The 14,040-nt window shown below is 36.8% G+C and overlaps 2 long non-coding RNA genes across 5 annotated transcripts in view; both read left to right on the top strand.

Annotated features, from left to right (window-relative positions):
* The first annotated feature begins 219 nt into the window (after nucleotides 1-219).
* On the top strand, nucleotides 220-4,991 carry LOC118171213. Its single transcript, XR_004753110.1, has 3 exons — nucleotides 220-650; nucleotides 2,251-2,852; nucleotides 4,981-4,991. It is a non-coding gene; the product is annotated as an uncharacterized LOC118171213 (long non-coding RNA).
* Nucleotides 4,992-13,720: 8,729 nt separating this feature from the next.
* The window catches only part of LOC118171211, a 44,933-nt gene continuing 44,613 nt past the window's right edge, over nucleotides 13,721-14,040 (top strand). For 2 of the 4 annotated variants that reach the window (XR_004753105.1, XR_004753107.1), the window contains exons 1-2: nucleotides 13,721-13,785; nucleotides 13,906-13,997. This is a non-coding gene — a long non-coding RNA (uncharacterized LOC118171211). Of the gene's footprint in view, nucleotides 13,786-13,891; nucleotides 13,998-14,040 lie in introns of all 4 variants that reach the window. The other 2 variants (XR_004753106.1, XR_004753108.1) reach the window with 1 other exon arrangement.

The following is a 14,040-nucleotide window of genomic DNA, read 5'->3' as shown; positions in this document are numbered from 1 at the left end:
TATCATCCTCCCTCCCCAGATTCTTTTAATGGGAGGGAGAGAAAGAGAGAAAGTTTTCTTCTGTTGCTGTTGAGGGCCACTTCTCATTTTTCATGCTCCCTTCTAGGAGGTTAGGAGGTGCCAGTTGAACTTTGTTACTTGCATAGATGGAACATGTCATTCTTAAATGAGCAAGAGGCTGATGTTTTTTTTTTTTTTGGAGTTGGACCAAAATGTGTTTGGTTTTCTGTATACGTTTTGGAATATGTTTTGGATTTTTTGTTGCTTTTTGCAAGCTCCAGTAAGGATTGCAGACAGTTTCACTTTAACATGTGGATTTTATAAATATAGATGCAGACATCATATCATCCCAAACACGGATGCAGGCCTTGGGAATTCCTGGGTTGCCTGTTTGCTACTGTCATTATCCTTTGATTAATGAGAGGTGGGTTTTGCATGGATGGCAGGCTGGTTGGTACAAGCTTGGAGGTAGTTTTCAGATACACCTGTGGGTTTCCAGGGCTTTAGCCAAAGGCTATACTGGCCTCCGGCCTGGAGTTGAGTCACCTTCTTGCATGTACTCTCCAACATACGTGGTCATCCCTTCTGCCTGAGGACCAAGAACTCCAGCTTCAGAGCCCTCACAGCCCAGTGTCCAGTCCTCTTTCATGGTAAGTAGAGATCAAATGGCCAATGCCAGTTAGGAGCTGGACTTACTCTGTAAGGAAATGCAGCTGCTTCAGTGTCCATCTTTTGTGTCTCTAGCTGAGGGTGGGAACTAGACCTCTGCTGTTTTGTCCACCAACAGCAAAAGTCAGTGTTTTTATCTGAGGGCAGTATGGTTGAGGAGGAAGAAAGTTTCTTTAACAGCCTCATCAAAGCCCTTGTTCCCCACAGCATGGTGTGTTGTACCCTCCACAGCAAGTTGCAGAGGGAGGTCTAGTCATGTTTTATTATGTGCATAAGATAGGTGATCAGCAGTATGACTGCTACTTTGAACAGATGTTAGCAATACAGAAAATTACTGTAAAAAGTTGTCTGCCTTTAATGATATACATTGGAAATAATGGCACTGCAGTCTGGGATCACCTGAATATAAATGAATGGATGAAATTTGCCAGATATGTGCTAGCTCAGCTTTTACTCATCTTATTTGTGAAGTAACTCTAGCAGCAACAGATTTAGAAAGTGAAGATTAAATCAGTTTACCATTATTTAATATTATGAAACTTCAAGGTAGTTTGTAAAATTTACAATTTCAACAGTCACCAGAACTTTTGGTAAAAAACATTATTATATAATTCTAATTTCACTAAGAGTTGCTTCAGTTGGTTGTGTTGTATGTTAGCTTATGTAGTCATTACGGTGCTGTTTTTATTGACGCTACTGCAAGAGCACATTTGAGTCTGTTGGGTTTAAGAAAATGAGGATGTGATCTGTGTGTTAAAGACTAAGAGAGAGGATTTCCAGTTCTATTCTTTGCCACAAGCATAATTTGAATCTTTGACATTGTTCATTGTTAAATGAAGAATATAGATATATTAAAAATATAATTAAAATTGGTCAATGTGGGTTGTTTTAACATCAGTATCTGTATGTATGAAGTGGTGCCATCTGGCCATAAGCTATATAGTTAGGATGAATAGTAGCTAAACTGTGATTTGCTGTGTACTAGTCTCTTTGCATTCAACCTGCTAGTTCTACTTTCTGGAAGGTATTTGCACACTGCTGCCACATTTTTTTATGCAGCTTGTAACAGTTATTAATTAGTCTTCCATTCAGAACTTCATCTAAAATTTATATTGGACCACATCAAAGAAAAATAATCATTTGAAATAATTTGAAAATAGGGACTGTATTTAACTAGAGCATATGATTTATAACTTTGTGAGAAACTTTACTGCTTTTATATCAGTAATGTAAAAGTTGAAAGTGACCAAAAACTTGAAGCAGTCCATATATTTTGTGAGTAAAATAACGTGCAGTGTTCTATCATGTTTTGTAACTACCAGAACTGCTGCTGTGCTCAAAATGGTTGGAGAGCCAAAGGTAAGATTTCTTGTGATATCCCTCATTCTTCCTGTTTTTCACCAAATTGACCTGGAGAAAACATTAAACATCACTTATGTATAGACAGGAAGAGTAAGTGCCCATCACTAGAAAGTAAGATTGTCTTCTATGTGAAAATTAAACCTTACAGAGCTAACAGAAAAATATCCAAAATATAATTTTGCTTGATTTTTGTTGTTTTTATTTTCATTTTTAATACAGAATCTACTGAGATACAGAATTCTCAGTTATTGTCTTACTGCTGTTAACTGAAAACTTAGCATTCCGGGGGAAAAGAATCATGGCTACAATCAGTCTACCTAAAATTACGGAAAGAAGATTCCACACCAAAAATTTCCAGTGGCTTGACAGTGGATTTCACGTAGGACCTGTGAGCTAGAGTTCATTCAGCGTTAACAGTTATAAGATTAGCTTGTGGTACTGCTCTTGTTACTTCCTCTCTAGACCATATTGTGTTTCCTGTGGCAATCTTTGTCTTGACCACAAGTGCTTTCGGAAGTACAGAGGGTAAAACTGATTTAAAAGTGTTATGAGTTAGCAGATTCAGTTCTGTTGATTAAAAGCCAGGCAGCAAGAAGTATTCTGCCTCGTGACCTTGTGGTGATAACCAGAGCGCAGTGTTTGCAGACTGCTTCCCCAGCTAATTAAGTAACTTGGCTGAAAAACAAGGAAGCTGCCAAAGGCTGGGATGAGCGTTTGAAATAAATGGTAGGAATTTAATATTAATGAGCTGAAAACTTGGAGCTAACTTTAAAAAAATAGGGTGTTACAAAATGCAACAAAGGTTAGATTAAGAGTACAAAGTTCTGCTAGCATAGTTCTACTTGCACTAAAAAGAGCCCTGTATAACAGCACTTGAAACCATCCAGAAAGATCTGCAAAAAGAAAAAAAAAATCTGGTATCTCCTGCACCATTTGGGAAAGATAGTTTAACTCCCTGTGCAAATGTTGGTTTCTTCTTTGTAGAGCAGGCTTGCCTGATACAGCTTTACCATGTAGATACCTCAGCAAAACCTTTGTCTTGCTAAGGATTAATTAATTAGGTAAGAAGTTGAGAAGAATTTCTTTCCTTTGTTGTTTACTCAGCCATCAAATTAAAAAATAACAAAGCTAAAAGGTAACTTCTAAATCAAATGCAGGGTTAGGAGTGCTTGCTATGTCAGATGGTAGGGGTATGATATTGCTTCTATTTAAGTTGCTTCCAGAAACAATGGCTTTAAATCTGAGGTCAATTCTTTGTGGGCCAGATTTATAGGCTGTCTAGTCAGGGAACTAAAAAATATATTCAGAAACATGAAACTTTGCTCAGCTTTTGGATTTTTAAGATAAGTTTGTGATCTTGTCAGCAGCCAACAAACAAAAATCCTTAATACTATAATATCTTTGGTATGCAAATTCTTGCTTGGGTGTGTGAAATTTAGTCAGTTTATAGGTAGCTTGACACAGGTGAGGGAGGGTGGGAGCATGTTCTGTTGAAGCTCATTTTATTTTATTTTATTTTATTTTATTTTATTTTATTTTATTTTATTTTATTTTATCCAAGTTCATTAGTGACTCATTTCATGCCTTTGTTAACTGATCTTTTTGGTGGGTGAAAGGTTGTGTATTTAACAAGAAGAACGCAAACTAAAACTAAGAAATGCAGTAGTGAGCTAGAGAAGTACCAAGTAAGAGAGAAAATAGAAAATTAAAAAATGGAACATAGTAAGCATGGGTTCTAAGGACAATTGTTTTTTCATTGATTGGGGTTCAACCAGAGTAGCTAACTTATTACTGCATGAAGTCTGTACCTCCACTCTTTGTGCAGAGCACTGACTGCACTGAGAAATGATGTTAGATGAAAAAGAACAGCATTTAAGTCTTCCCAGGCTTCATCTGTTTGTTTCCCTGTCAAAGTTAAATGGAAGATAAGTTTACCTTTTTAACAGATCTGCATTTTTGCACTGTCTGAGCAGGCATTAAGGAAAAAAAACAACAACAACAACACACTTTTCCTATTGCAGCATTACACTGAGGGTGCACTGCAGTGATGCCAGGACTCTTTCATACTTAAAATGATCCAAACGTCAGCAGCAGCATCCTGGCAAACCATGTATTTGTCACAGTCTGGCTCCAGCTTTTGGCTGCAAGGTCATGTTCCAGTTACTGAGCTGACAAAACTTTGGCTCACAATTTCTTTATGTGATTGGTTTTGCACTGCGTTCTGCTGCTTTTTCAGTCTACCACATGGCCAACCAGGAAATTTGAACTTTTTTTCAGTACATCATTTCCCTCATGGAGCTTTCTTTCAGTAAAAGGATCTGTAAATATGTCTATCTGGGTGATATTTCCTTTTATGATCACAAATAATTTTGCTGTTGATGCTTGTTATTTGTTAAAAGTGCAAAGGATTTCTGGATCACAGATGCATAAATTTGTTTATCATATGTAATGTCTACCCAAAACATTCACAGAAGCACTTAATAATAATTCTGTAGTACAGAAAGCAATATTTTTCACAGATCAATTATATAGTTACAACCTTACACTGCTATGTAAAAATACAAATATATATTATTTATGTATTATTTTTGGAATAAACCAGAAACTACTATTTTTTTTTTCCTGCAATTCTTTTTTTTAAACTTAGTACCAGAATTCTCTCTAGCCAGGAGGTACTTCATTTTAGCTATGAACAGCAGTCAAACTGCCTGCTGTCCGTTCACCAAAGAAGAGCCAGTCTATGTATATTTAATATTTAGAATATTTCTGTATTAATTTATCATATGAAGTAATATTCCATTTCAGCACCCAGATAATTATTTCTGCCATAGATGTTGTGTTTTTTTTCTCAATTACATCAATGCAAATAAACACTGCATTTTTGAGAAACAAAGTATTTGAACATTATTCTGTTCAAATTTGTCTACTTAGTCACCAAAGAAGATCAAGGAAAAGTTTTAAAATACATGAATTTTGTGCTTAGAAAAGGTGTACTTATTATGAAAGTCTAATACTGTTGAACTGTAGAACATCAAATCTGGTGTGGATGGAAGAAAACATTAAAAACATAAAAATGGGAGGAACAGGGAAAAGTATAATTCAGTAAAGGGGAAAGTAACCTAAGAATTCTCAAAATCTTATATTTTCGTTTATAAGATTTACCCTTTTTTGTTTTTATACCTCTCTGAAGCTAAGGAAACAGTACTACATCTCAATCAAACAGCTATTAAGATAGGTAAACATGTTGAAAATGCTAAGTTGAAGAAATTCTACAAAGGGTATTGAAAACTTAGAGTGGGAGAGTGAAGCAGGCCCATTTCAATATCGCAGTTAACTGACATCTGTTTAGACCTCAACTCCCCAGATATGACTGGTTTTAAACCAGCATACATTTTCCACATCGTAAGTGTAAATTGAGTCTGAATCTTTGATTATGTGCTGTTTTGAAGTGGGTGCTGTTTTGTTTTTTGTTGTTGTTGTTGTTTGTTTGTTTTTAAATCAATGTTTACAGCAGCTGGGAGCAGACCTTTTTAATAGTATTACGGGTGGTAGGAAGAATCCAGTCATCTGCTATGTGACTCTTGTATGTGACTCTTGTTGCACCCTTGTCCACCTTCCTGGAGTCCTCATACAGAAAGTCAGCTTGCACAAAGTCACTGAATCACATTTAGATAGGAGCAATTGTGGAACACTCTGCTCTTGGTCATGCACATTTCGAACAGTGTGTGCTGAGGTTATGTGGAGATGTATATGGGAAAGATACATCTAACACAACTTATCTGTACTCACAGTTAAGGTAAACACAAAATGGCAAAGGGTAGTTTTTAAAGATTTGTAACTCAGGTGTGTTACGTTTCTCTAGAAGAGTGAAAAGATTTGTCCTCTTTCAGTTTTCTTTGAAACTGAAATGTAAAATGCAGAATGAGGACCACTTTTCTTAAACAAAAATACATGAATTTGGTATACCAAAAATGCATATATATATATCATAATCAACAATCCAGCATATTATTGCTTTGGTTGTTAACAATTTGAGTTACCATCCTGTTACCATGTCCTGCTGGACAAACCCTTGTTAAAACAGTTAAATAGTTAAAACTATTAGTTTAGAATAGTGTGCATAACACAGCTGTAACACACAGCACATTTTTGGTTGCAGAGTTAGTAACAGGTACGGTTTTAGCACTTTGCATTGCAAAAAAAATGTGGAAAAACATTGGAAGAGAACATTAGCACCAGCTAGATTTTTTTTTTTTCATTTTGTTTTAATAGAGATGCATTTTTATGGTGTCATCGGGGGATGTCTTTTGAGAAAATAATGGTAAACACTGGTTAGTAGTCAAGCCATGTGTAAAAACCATAAGGGCCTAAGTCTTTCAAAACCATTAATAACCTATTTGTAGATATGGCTTAGTTGGATGAATTGGAATACGTGCTCTTTGGAAGCGAATGGAACTGCTTTACTAAAATAGGAAAGCTTGGAGGCAGCATGTAGACAAATGTATATTTGTTTCTCGAAATCTATTGTTGGTGTGGAAGTTGGGACAGTCATCAGTCAAATGATGTCTGCAGCAGCGGAAATAGCAGTTCCTCAAATGCCAGCTTATATACTTTTCCATCTTATCCTTTTATAGCGTATTTCTACTGGGCACAGTTTTTTCTCGTTCTTGTTCACATATTTGTCTCTAATTCCAACTTTCTTTTTTTGAGAGAAGTAGTTAGTGGTGAAAAAATACAGTTCACTCCCCATGCTTAAAGCATTGTAACTGCTTGGTAGTGGTTTCTGATATTTACTAGTTTGAGAGAATAATAATTTTTATCAAATATAGTTAAGCAAAAAATGTGTGGCTTCGTAGAAAAAAAGTTTTTAATTGAAATTACTAAATATTTTTGTATATATTTTTGTTATTTTAGAAACTATGTTCTGTAACAGGAAATAGAAATGGCACAAAAGGATTTGCAATTTTAACCACAGTATAAACATGATCACCTTACAGCATGCAGAATGCTAAGTTGAGTTTAGCAAAGATTAAATGAACTATTCTGTTATCTTTGCTGAAGTTCCTTTGTTTCTTTCTTTCTCCTCCCCTTCTGTCAATTCCCCTACTCCCTTTCCCTATGCTTTATCTTTCTTTTAGCTGTGGACTGTTGTTGTTTTTTTTTTTTTTTTTTTTCTTTTTCTTTTTAGTATTAATTGGGATTTTTTTTTTTTGGCCATTTCATACCTACTATTAAATACCACTGCTGTAAATTCCAGAATTAAAACAAAGATTTTATTTATGAACTGCTTTGCTGAAAGAAAAGAGAAAGTGACCAGGGGATAGATCCAAAAACCAGAATATAGGCACTTGCTCCAAAGTTTCTGTCCTGATGCCGGCTTTGTTTCTGGCCTGCCTTTGGGTGGTGAAGCCTGTGAGGGCACACGGTGCAGGTGTGCAGGTGTCAGGCCCCATGGGATGAAGTGGCCTCTGCAGCTGGGATAGGCGTTTGCCGTGTAACAGTTTGCAAGCACTTGGCAAGGAATGGGAAGGCCAGGAGTGGGATCTGTTTTCCCTGAGGAGTTTCAAACACATATTTTCCACTTCTCTTGAGAGCACCCTAGCTCCAGGCAGTGGGCTTCGGGGAGGAGTGCTCCGTGTTCCCTCCCTGCCTGCACCTGCTGAGTTCATCGGATCAGGAGAAGATCAGTAGTGCAGAATATTACTGTAATAATGGTACATGGCTGCCATGGAGAGAACTGCTGGAGTGGAAGCTTGGTTCCAGAGACTGGGATGTGCACATTTGGAGAATGTTGTCTATATCCAGACAGTATATTTTTTTCTGTTTGGTACAAGACACAGCAGCTTTAAAATTAAACCCTTATACAATGTAAGTGTAATTCCAACTGACTTCCCTTTGTGTGTTACAGCTTTGAGCCATTAGGCTTGCTGCTGCTTGACAGTTTGGCAAGCGTGTTTGCTGTTTTTTGACTGCAAGTCTTTCAGTAACTTCCAGGACCCTGGCACTAGATGGAGCTTTAATCTACTTGCACTTCCAAGTCTTAAATTTAGCTGCAAGTTAAAAATATGGAAGGATACATGAAGATAATGTATGCCTGCTTTTAAATTTACAGTGCCCTTTTTTCCATTTGTTAGCAGAGTGGTGTAAATGATAAATTAAAATATCACAGCAGAACTTCCTCTATCCAGTAGGTGGTTTATAATCACACTTACTAGCACACATTAATGTACTCTTAAGCTCATGGGAGAAGCTGCTATAAAATAGATGTCCTGAAAATGTGCTGTATATTTAAGCTAATAATTAGGCTGTGCTGAGTAAAGGTAATGCCATTTTCTGAATGAAGTCTGTATTTATATATAAGGATGGGGTGGGGGTGACCAAACCGTCTGTTTGCTGTGCTCATTCAATAATGCATTTGCATTTTTACTTTGTGCTACCAAAGCCAACAATTGAGAATCATCTGTTGTCAGTCACTTCATTTTTTTCTCCATGTGTTACCCTTGAAAATATTGAACAAATAAAAACAAATAAAAAACAGCTTTGAAACTGTAGCGTTTAATACTTTTTATTTATCAAGCATCATGTCTCACAGGCTGCACAGTCCATACCAGAAATTTAACACTGTCTCTGCCTTCTGCAGAAATAAAGTAGATGTAGATTTTTTGTTGGGTTCCAATGTTCTTATCACCAAAAGACTAGTTCAGTCCAAACCATTTTCCAGACAGCGAAGTATCAAATATGTAATCAGTTCCCATTCAGTGCCCCTCTGCTCTTTTTTCAAATGATTTAGTAAAGTAAACCAGGAGATAGATACTTGAAAAAAATCCCAAAGCATACTCAGAACACTGGATATGATAAACAAGGTTGTATATTGCAGCATCTCACTGCCATCTCCTTCTCAAGGTCTAATCTCTCTGTATCCTTCACCTTTTATCAGCAGGGCTAAGGAACTCCATGCATACCACAGGATGGAAAATCTTTATGGAAAACTAAATAAATGAAGTATTGTCAAACAGATGCTTTTGCTCATATTGGAAGGTTTCTACTGCACTACAAAACTGCTAAGGATCCGCATTATATAAGGAACAGGGCATGCTGTATTGTAGACAAGTGTTTGCATATGGCAATCTGTTCACAGTATTGGCTGTTCTGAATAGGGAAGTATCTCAAGCAGTGTTCAGAAAACACCTGTTTAAGAAAGTAATTTTAAAGGGGTGTTTAGTAGCTGACCTGGGAAAATTTTGATAGTTACTTGTGACCAGATGTTTATGTGTATTCACAGTCATAATTTCCAAGGGAATCAATGGAAGTTTGATGCTTGAGTATGTTTTAAAACTGTTTTTGTGAGGTTATCACCAGTTGTGTTTCAACTGTAAAATGTCATTAGTACAGGTTTCAAGGGAAGAAGTTTGCCACTCTGAAGACAGAAGCAAGGGTACTAGGGATCTACTGGTGTTTCTGATTCCTCAACTGCATTTGGAGAGCGGTGAGAAGTTATAATCCTTGGTGGCATCACTGATACAGGGCATTTAAAATTTAAATGTTATTATTTCTTTACATTTTTCTCTTCATTTTACAAATTGTTAGGAAGATTACTAAGAAGAAGATAAGAACATGCAGGAACAATCTCTGTTACACACTTAGCAGCTCCTCTGCTGTATGTGGACACCATTAAATTGATTGAGTAGATGCAGCTGGCAAGCAGTCTGTTGGCTCCTCTAGGATTATATAAAAAGCCTATCTACAGAAGTAAGCATCATAAAATCTGCACAGTATGCAAACTGACTTTCTTGTTTCTTCTTAAGATGTTCTTTATCTCATTGTCCCATATAGCAATTAAGGTGGCTGGACAATTCTTCCTCTTCCCTTGCAAGTGGAAAAGAAGATGCATGCTCTACATTTTTAAAGAGGGATATAGGATTTACCCACAAAGCTTCCTCTGACCTAAAGATCGGGTAAAATTTCCCATTTGTAAATGGGGATGTTAGATTTTAGATCAATGTAAATGTTTACTTAAATAACTGGAAGCCCTGATGTTTGGATAACATCTTGACAAGTAAAGTAAATAGGTTCTGGCAACACAGAATAAAAGAACCTCTGGATCAGTAAAGGATTTCTTAAAGCCAGAGGGAAATTAATGTAAATCACTTAACTGTTCAAAATGATCCTTCCAACTTGCAGTGGTCAGGCTAATGAAATCAAGCAAGGAAGCAGCAACCTGCTCTTACCTCTGTTGATGTAAACCCAAAGTAATACTACAGCCATGAATGGAATGAGTTTGGAGCAGTATGTATTAGCATACTCTGCAAGGGAAGCATTGCTTTCCTAGTCAATTATTAGGATAATTAGAATAATTAGAACTAAGATAGCATTAGTTAATTATTATTAGAAAAAATAGAACTAATTAAGTATTAGAATTTGATTCTTGTGATATTTTATTTACCTTCTGTAGCAGGTGCTTTTTGAGTTGGATGCATCAGACTCTTTCAGGACAAGGCACTCTACAAATACCATTTCAAAAAAATTGTAATTAATTCTTTCCATTTGTTGTGTCATCAGCGTGGCAGGATGACAGCCCTGAAAATGACGAGTAGAAAAGGCGAATAGATATGTTCTTTAGCCACTTGCGGCCTGAATCTGATCATGACCTGTGCCTTGTTATGATACATCCCATGATGTCTGAATGATCCCTGATGCAACAGGACTAGGTTAAGGAAGTTAAGCATAAGCTTATGACCGAAAGCTTAGGTCCCTTCTCTTTGAGTATTATTATTTTTTTTTTCCCTAGATATGCTATGTTAATTGGCTGATGAAAAAAGACTAAACTATTCATTGATTATGACAATGATTTAATGTTTGTATTTTACTCAGATTTAATCTCAGTAACAGAAAAAAATCTGAAATGATGACACCAATAACAAACACTGTCATTAAAGCATTGTATATATTTGTTGCTTCAGTACAAAATCTGTCCTTGAATTTTGATTTTTTTATAGGCCTATCATTTCAGAGATTGCTTTGACAGTAGGAATGGATGAGTAGGGTTCAACTGGGAGTCCTCAGCAAGGTATGCAGTTTTTCGCATATTAAAGAGCAGAGAGACTGTGTTTAAAGGAGATAAAGCATGAACATTAAATGGATAAGTATAGAAAAAAAAAAAAAACAAAAAACTTTTTATAATAGATGAAAAAGATCTAAAATTGTTGGCTATCCAATAATTTTTAAATGACCCCATCACCTTAAAATGAAATAACTGAGCCCTGGACATGATACAACATAATAATGTCAGTTTACCCATGATCTCAGCTAGAGTATGAAGTTAGCTGTGACTTGCAAATAACATACAATAAATAGTCCTTCTGTTCTTTTCTCACCTTCTTTTTGATACGTAAGGAAGGCTTAAAACTTGTTTGTTTCTTTAAATAATTGAATTATTTATCTCAGGAATGCCAGCAATCCTGAGTCTATGCATTTGAGAAAAAGCTTTTTGAAACGTCACACACAAATTTTACAGGTTTATTCCATCATTTATCATTGCACCAGCTCTTAGTCACGTTCAAGTGAAGCAGGACTTCGGTTTCTAAGGTAAAACAACAACAATCACTACCTTTTTAATTTAAAAAAGAACATATTTGACCATTTTGTTTCATCTTTATTTCTATTCAATGAGAAAATGAAGGCATGAGCTGAAGTCTTTTGTCTCTTATCACAGCTGAATATGAATAGGTAAACAGGAAATATTTTTGTCATGTTGCTCCTCCCTGGAAGAAACAAAAACACTTCTGGAATATGAGAGGCTTAGTTATGAAATAGACACTATGTTGCTTTGCAGCATTAGGACTCTTGCTTCCCAGTATGTTCAGATCTTTTTTTAGGTGTCCTGAGACTTTAACTTGGAGATGCAGCCTTGTCTGAGTTAGGCAGCTGGTAAGCAGGAATGCTGGAGCTTAAGTCCCTGAGGTGGCTGGACCCTTTTGGAAAGCTGCTGTGAGAAAGAGAGCACTTGCCAGAGCAGGAATTGAACGTAAAAGCAATCCTAGTCCTCTAGCCTCTGAGTGTTCTGTAGCAGCTGATTTATCTCTGTGTCTTTGTAAGTCGCATACCGTTTGTGCTCAAGTTAGTTTCCAGAATAGCTGGCATGAAACAGTCTGCCAGAAATATGGAAAGCCCTGTCTTGTGTTTAATTCCCAATCTGACCTTTTATACCAAGCCAATTATGAAGAGCTGGAAAAAGTCACATCATCAGAGCTTTCTCAGATTAATAGAAGAGTGCAGCTGCTTTTAATGGTTTCATGGCCAAAGTAGGTGTGTTTGGCCAGCATACAGCATGGTGAGACTGTAGTAGGCATCTCAGTAGGCCTCATACTGTTTTTGTTTGTTTGTTTGTTTGTTTTTTCCCTTTGAGATTTCTTGAGTTGGCTCCTCAAGGCTTTTCTGGTGCCACTTTCTGTTACATGACATGAGTGCCTTTGCCTTCTGTATGAACATAGTACTAGTTTTGGGGCAAAGACACAGGAGGGTAGCAGCCCTTTTATCCTTTAAGGACACTTTGTAAAGATAAATGGCTAGAGAGTGATTTACTCTTGCCTTTTTCTTTTTTTTTTTTTTTTTTTTTTTTTTTTTTTTGTGGTATCAGAATAAACCTATTTAAATAATGGGTTTATAACATTTTCTCCATATATATAGCATTTTCTCCATATTTCTGTTAGATATCTTTTTTTTAGTCTTTTTTTTTTTTTTTTCCACAGACCACAAGGCACATTTATCTCCCTGCTATTGCAATTTATTCCAAATACAATAGACCATCTGAGCCTTGTGTAGTAATACTGATGCTGCACAGTTGTGTTTCCATGTAGAACAGCTGCATGTTGCTATGATTACCTTATCTGGACTGTAGAACACTGGTTTTGTTTCTTGTTGAAAGTAAAAAAACTAGGGATTCAAGGAGGACAGTTATACAGCTTTATACTAAAGTGGCTTCTTCTAAAGGAGCAGAAGGTTGTGTTGGGCAAGCGTAATTCAGGATGCTGACAATTCAGTACCGGCACCTAGCACTACACAGGCCCTTGTTACACAGAAGATCCTTTGTCCTTCTGTGTGTTAATGAGGTATTCCTTTCCACTTTCAGCTCTGATAATGGCAAATATAACACTTGCTATAGAAGCTGACCTAGCTGAGGAAGCAGTTGTTTTATTTGCTTCTTGAAGGCTAATGTGGTGCTACTGCTAAATCTTTACAGCTCTGTCATTGTAATGACAAAAAAAAAAAAAAAAAGAGTATTTGATTTCCTTAAAAAAAACAATGAACAAGCCAACCATAATACTTGCTTTTTCTGGTCAGCCCCTGACAAATATGCAGGACTCTGTTCAGTTCTTTTATTGAATAATTTCAGTGTGAGGTCCTTGTAAAGTGTGGTATAAAAAGGATTCAGTCCAAACCTTTTGCCTGTTAGTAAAGAACCAGTTCTAGGCTTTAGATCTTTCTTTCTTATTTAACACATATAAGCTCATTTTTCAAGCTCTGTCCAAAGAACATTCAGGTAATTACTCAAAGCATCTTGTTACTTGGAGCCACTGCTTGTAAGGGAAGTGAAACTGCTGCTTTTGAGAAAGAGCAGGCAGTTCCTTGTGAAGTTTTTTTTTTCCCCTTTTAAGGCCCAGCTGAGTACTGTTTGTTCCTCTCTCATTGTGGGGAAACCCTTGCTGTGTCTGATTCTTACGGGGCTCTGGTGTGAGGAGCAATAACTGAAGTTAGGTGAGCCTGGCAGCAGAGCAGCATTAGAAAAGTGCCTCAGCTGCTGCCCAGCTGCATCCTTGCTGAGGGGAGCTGGGCTGAGTTCCCAGCATTCATGTGTGGCCAGGCCTTTCCACAAAGGAGCAGAGCTGGATGTGGCTGAGGAGGGGGTGCCTTCTCCCATGGGATGCTGTGTACTTGTCTCTTGCAAAGTGGGTCACTGATGTTTTCAGGTAAGGTCTGCAAACCAGTGTTAATTCAGATCTGCTTTTCAGC

Source organism: Oxyura jamaicensis, chromosome 9 (assembly GCF_011077185.1).
Source record: "Oxyura jamaicensis isolate SHBP4307 breed ruddy duck chromosome 9, BPBGC_Ojam_1.0, whole genome shotgun sequence".
Taxonomy (NCBI): domain Eukaryota; kingdom Metazoa; phylum Chordata; class Aves; order Anseriformes; family Anatidae; genus Oxyura; species Oxyura jamaicensis.
This window is presented reverse-complemented; position numbering and strand designations above follow the sequence as displayed.